The sequence below is a fragment of the Anomaloglossus baeobatrachus genome, unplaced genomic scaffold, assembly GCF_048569485.1.
Source record: "Anomaloglossus baeobatrachus isolate aAnoBae1 unplaced genomic scaffold, aAnoBae1.hap1 Scaffold_63, whole genome shotgun sequence".
In the NCBI taxonomy this organism is placed as follows: domain Eukaryota; kingdom Metazoa; phylum Chordata; class Amphibia; order Anura; family Aromobatidae; genus Anomaloglossus; species Anomaloglossus baeobatrachus.
In genome coordinates this window covers 333078-338876 of record NW_027444997.1, presented here as the reverse complement: position 1 = coordinate 338876, position 5799 = coordinate 333078, and the positions used below count along the sequence as shown (strand labels likewise).

The following is a 5799-nucleotide window of genomic DNA, read 5'->3' as shown; positions in this document are numbered from 1 at the left end:
TTTGACGTTCCTTATATTGCGGTATCAGGCTTCGCAGCAGGTTGCAAAACATTCATCACCCATGACTGTCCCCAATTGGGCTCAGAAGCTAAATGTCTATCATGACCTCTCTTTTTGAAAGTCCAAGAGCAAGCAAACTCTTCCTCCAGGAGAGGGAGCCAACAGATCACTAAAGACATCATCATTGCTCAAAGAAAACACCGAAAAACAATGGAAGCTTTAATTGGAGTGGAATCTGATAGACAGCACCTGATGCCAAGTCTGCATCTTCTAACACCTGCAGTCACTGCAGCAGCTGAATCCAATGTGTCCAAAAGGGATCTATTCTATTCAATTGCAAATGATCTAGATAAGACTGAGAATAAGATACTGCACGGGACATAGCAGAGTTGGTCAAGTTGAGTGGAGATGAGTTTGCTATTTGGCACAGCTTTTGCATCAATAAAGCAAGTAAAAGGTGTGAAAGATAAAAAAAAAGGGTGAAAGTGTGAAAAGTGAATTGGCCAAATTGAGGTGCATATAAAGTTTTTGCTTTCTTTCAATTCACTAATGAGGCTCATTTGAATCAGGTGAATTGAGTTCTGCTTTTGGAAACTCGGTTAAGAAGGGGTGCACCGGTCCTGGAGGTACTGCAATACCAGGTCAATGCGTGGAGTGGACAGAGCAAGATTTTTTCCATCTCCTTGTTCTAAAAATCCATATAATATATGGTCCCTAGAGAGGGGACGTATCAGATATTAAACTGATAAGAACAGATTTAATTTTTTTTTTTTCTGTTTATCAGTAGGACTTCAAAATAACAAAGGTGATCGCCTCCCGTTGCCTGGGAACCGTCCAGGCACAAGAGGGCTATGTGTCACCAGAAGGCGCACACACTCCCCCAAGGCCGGCAGACGTGCAATCCCAGGCACCTTCCAGTACCGACCAAGGTAGCGTCCTCCGAAACTACACTTGATCTTAGCCAAAAGGCCGAGAAGCTATAACCCGAATTGGTTACGGCCTTGAGTGGCACCCTGGCCTATACCGGACACATCTTAGGGAGAGGGAGACAAACCCACGCCTACAGAAGACATTTTGTCACCCAAGCCAAACCCTTGAAAAGGCTGTTTTGCAGAGCAAAAACAAGGAGAATGGTACTTTTTGCAGCCGCCGCCCACTGCAATGAATCTGAATAACTCCTCCTTTTGGGCACAAGCACCTCCCCTCCCCCTTGCAGTCTTTCCAATTCATGATACAAAAAGACGGACGGACAGGACAGGACAGGACCATCTGCCTGACTTTCCGTCACTGCCACCCTTTGCCATCCTTGCCCGTAGAAAGCCCTTTCATCATCCCCAAACCCTAATCTTTTCCCTTCCCTTCCCAGCTGCGTCTCACTCCCTTTCATTAGGAAGTGAGCGCAGCCTTTTCTCCGTTCTGCACATGCGCGACGTTAAACACAAATGCGCAGGCGTGCGTTCCATTAGCCTCACTGCATTCCATTCCCATACAGGAAGTGGGCACAGCTATTACTACGGTCGCACATAAAAGAACCCACGGCCACCACTGCACATAGCTGACTCCACCACAGGACACCCACTTCTACACCAACGCAGGTAAGACAGGATCGGCACCTCTATGCTCCCGTTACAATCAGGCTCAGTCACCATGTGATAACGCTCTCAACTCTTTAGTTGCAGGCTCCCCTTGCTTCACCTCCACTGGCTGTGCTGCCATTTCCTCTCCCACCTGGAAGTTATACTTTATTCCACTATTTTCCTGTTTCTCTCTTCCCCCTTTTCCCATAACCTACTTTTATCTGCATTTGTGGGGTATCTATATGCTATTTACATCATAGTTTTATTCATTAATATGGAAGGGAAGAGTGCCCATGAGAGTGTTGAACTGCGGAGAGCAAAAGATTAAGCTGCTCCGATTTGCCACCATTGATAAGCTGTTCTCAGTAGATACACATGCTATCCAAACAGCAGCATCCACCATTGCTTCAGCCCACCCATTCAGTGACAGCTCACCAAGTCAGCCAGAGGAGTGGTGTAAGGAATTACACGTAGGCACTGACTCCACACCTTCACATCACAAGAAGGGGGTCTACAGGCTAGTGCAAGAATACGAGCAAGTCTTCAGCAAACATCCGCTAGACTTTTGAAAAATAAAAGGGGTCAAACACTACATCCCCACAAGTGCACACCCACCCATCAAAGAGAGATATAAGCCAAATCTACCTGCACATTACCAGTGTACCAAGGACATGTTGAGCAACATGAAGGAGGCTGGGGTTATCCGTGACAGTTGTAGCCTCTGGGCAGCTCCGTTGGTCCTGTTAAAGAAGAAGGACAGCACCACTCCCCTGTATTGAGGAATAGCTAGCTGCATTGACAACTGCAAATTATTTTTCTACCCTTGATCTCACTAGTCACTATTGGCAAGTGTCCGTTGCTGAGGCAGACCGGAAGAAGACCGCCTTTGCCACCCCGATGGGTCTCTGCGAGTTCAAAAGCATGCCCTTCGAGCTGTGCAATTTGCCAGGAACCTTCCAGAGGCTGATGGAATGCTGCTTGGGACACCGAAACTTTGAAACGGTACTGCTATACCTTTATGATGTTATTGTTTATTCTAACGCAAACAAGATTTTAGGGTGTATAAAAAGGGAGATTAGATCCGATGATCCCAACGTATTGTTACCCCTCTATAAATCACTTGTAAGGCCACATCTGGAATATGGGGTAAAGTCCTGAGCAGGTTGATAACCATTGGTTTGAGCATGGTAGGGTGTAGTACGCATCTTCCTGCATCGGTAAAAGCTGCAGAAGTCCTTGAAGATTTCCGCTTCAAAGGCAGTGCCTTGATCTGTGAGGACTCTCTCTGAGTAGCCATGAGGTCTGCATAAGTGTGCTTGGAAGACCTTCGCTGCAGTATGGGCCATTAGATCTTTGACTTGTACCACAACCATAAATCTCGAGTAGTTGTCTACCATCGTAAGTGCATACGTGAGCTCACCTCGATTTTCTGCAACAAAACTCCCTTTTTCGATTTCAGTTTCAGCAAACACTCCTCTTCCTGTAGAAAATATTTATCATTACCTAAGACAGTCATTCTAATGCATGACAATATTAAGGCAATTTAGTTAAAACTTGTTTTAACTCACCTTTAAGGGGATTGATGTATTTCATGGTCAATCCAGGTTTGTCAGTGATGGCACTGACATAATGTATGGCGTCTTTTTCGGGCGTTATCCTTTGCCTTTTCATTGTGAAAATCCAGTTGCCTATATCAAAGCAAATTCTACTACTTGTAAAGTATGCAGAAAATGAAATGTAGAACATATAACATCAACTGCTTAGGAACGCATCATAGGTTAGTACTTAAAAGGATATTGTCATGTTCTAGTCATAATGCAAGCTGGACATTTTTCATGTTACCCTGTAATCGCCGGCCTGTTCTAATGCTCACAAGCCAAGATATAGGCTCAGCTGCTAAGGCTTCCCTCTGCCTTCTGAATGAAAATTGAATATGTCTGGCTCACTGTGTATATAGCAGGTGCTCAGAAAAAATAAGAGTTAATTCAATAGAAATAGCTCTGGCACACTATAGTGATCAATAACGTAAGAAAAGAACTCTTAGAATGCTGAAAATTCTTTATTTGTGCAAAAGGATAATTCATCCAACGTTTCGAGCTTGTTTTTAGGTCTTTATCAAGGATAAAGTTATCTAAGATCATAAAGGGTTACAAAACCATATAAACACGTAATTAGTACATAGTACAACATAACAGTACAATATATTGCTACTTGAGAGTACAATGGGTCAAATGACCATGATGCACATACAAAAAAATTTTCCAAAGCCATAGTGAAAACATTTGTACTGAGGAAAGAAAATTTCCACATGACCTATCTGGAGAAACATTCTGGATCAAACAACCAAAAATAGTCAAGCAGGTAAATACACACCTATATGGATAACAGGATGATATGTGTTCAATTGTATAGCGTCATTGCCATTAAGGTACAAATGGAAAACTTGCAATCCTATATAGTGAAGGAAATGAACACATATCATATCAAAGAACACAGGAACATGGGTGTGAGAAAAACCTCAATGTTTATACTTTGTTCTTTATAATGGTGTGAACATGTATATGTCTCAGTACCTTATGAACTTGAGAATTCTAGTGAGTAGATGATGAAAGCCTATTCCAGAACTGGAATCGGTAAATAATTGTAGGTGGAATCTAAATGAAAAGATGGTACAAGTGTTATCATGACACGTGGGCTATAACACAATGGACCGTGTGACAAAGAAGAAAGGAGAGAAAGAAGAGGAAGAAAATGGAACTACCTGTAACATTACGTGATAGTCACTGGTAAGTATCACTTGACAATTCAGGTGAAAAAGGATTCCTTTATTAAAGGGTTCTCAGTCGCCTCAGGATCATGAAATACTAGGGTAAATGATATGAGAATGGGTAAGAAGCACCACTAAAGGAAATATGAGATGCAGGACATATATCTATAAACCCCTGAACTACATGATAGAAATAAAAAGAAGAAAAAAGAAAAAAAAGAAGAAAGAAGAAGAACACATAGAATGCGGAAAGAGAATGGGTACAACTACCTGAGTTACTGCAGGGAGGCCCCTGGTAGGTATTGTGAGGGTTAGTGGAATTCCTTCACTGAAGGGTTCTCAGTTGCCTCAGGTTCGTGAAAAATGCTATAGACAAATAATGCCCGGAGAAAAGGGGTTCATATACAGCGAATAATGGTAATACAAGGTACATGTGTCCCATGTAATAGTATAAATATATATATATTGTACTAAGCTCTACACCAGAAATAGAAAGTAGTCCCTCTGCCTTCTGTCTAGGTGCCCTGAGTTATGTCCTGTAAACTGTCACAGTGACCTAGACACACATGTGTAGTAGGGGAATATCCCTGCTGAGATGCCAGTGCTAGAGCACTCGTTTGCTGTGGAGTTGAACGCTATGTGAGCAGTTCTTACCTTCAATGAGCAGAAGTCTCTTTTTTCAAATTTCAATATCTCTGTGGGTATCTGGCAGAAATATGGAATACTCTTTACTGCTAAGACCCTGTACACCACTCCCACTAAAGGGGGCTTTACACGCTGCGACATCGCTAATGCGGAGTCGTTGGGGTCACGGAATTTGTGACGCACATCCGGCCGCATTAGCGATGTTGCTGCGTGTGATACCGATGAGCGATTTTGCATCGTTGCAAAAACGTGCAAAATCGCTCATCGGTGACATGGGTCTCCATTCTCGATTATCGTTACTGCAGCAGTAATGATGTAGTTCGTCGCTCCTGCGGTAGCACACATCGCTCCGTGTGACACCGCAGAAACGAGGAACCTCTCCTTACCTGCCTCCCAGCCGCTATGAGGAAGGAAGGAGGTGGGCGGGATGTTCCGGCCACTCATCTCCGCCCCTCCGCTGCTATTGGGCGGTCGCTCAGTGACGTCGCTGTGACGCCGCACGGACCGCCCCCTTAGAAAGGAGGCGGTTCGCCGGACACAGCGACGTCGCCGGGCAGGTAAGTATGTGTGACGGGTCTGGTCGGTGTTGTGCGGCATGGGCAGCGATTTGCCCGTGTCGCGCAACAGATGGGGGCGGGTACCCACACTAGCGATATCGGGACCGATATCGCAGTGTGTAAAGTAGCCTTTAGTCACATGACCAAGACTGTATCTGTGTCCCTACAACACACTTGAGACAAATGTGTGTGTGAGCCTGCATTGTGGGGTATATATAATATATTATAGAGCTGGGAAGGATCATTCTAAGCA

The 5799-nt window shown here is 44.1% G+C and overlaps 1 pseudogene; it reads right to left on the bottom strand.

Moving 5' to 3' along the window:
* Positions 1 to 604: 604 nt before the first annotated feature.
* On the bottom strand, positions 605 to 810 carry LOC142285896 (U2 spliceosomal RNA; annotated as a pseudogene).
* Positions 811 to 5799: the final 4989 nt, after the last annotated feature.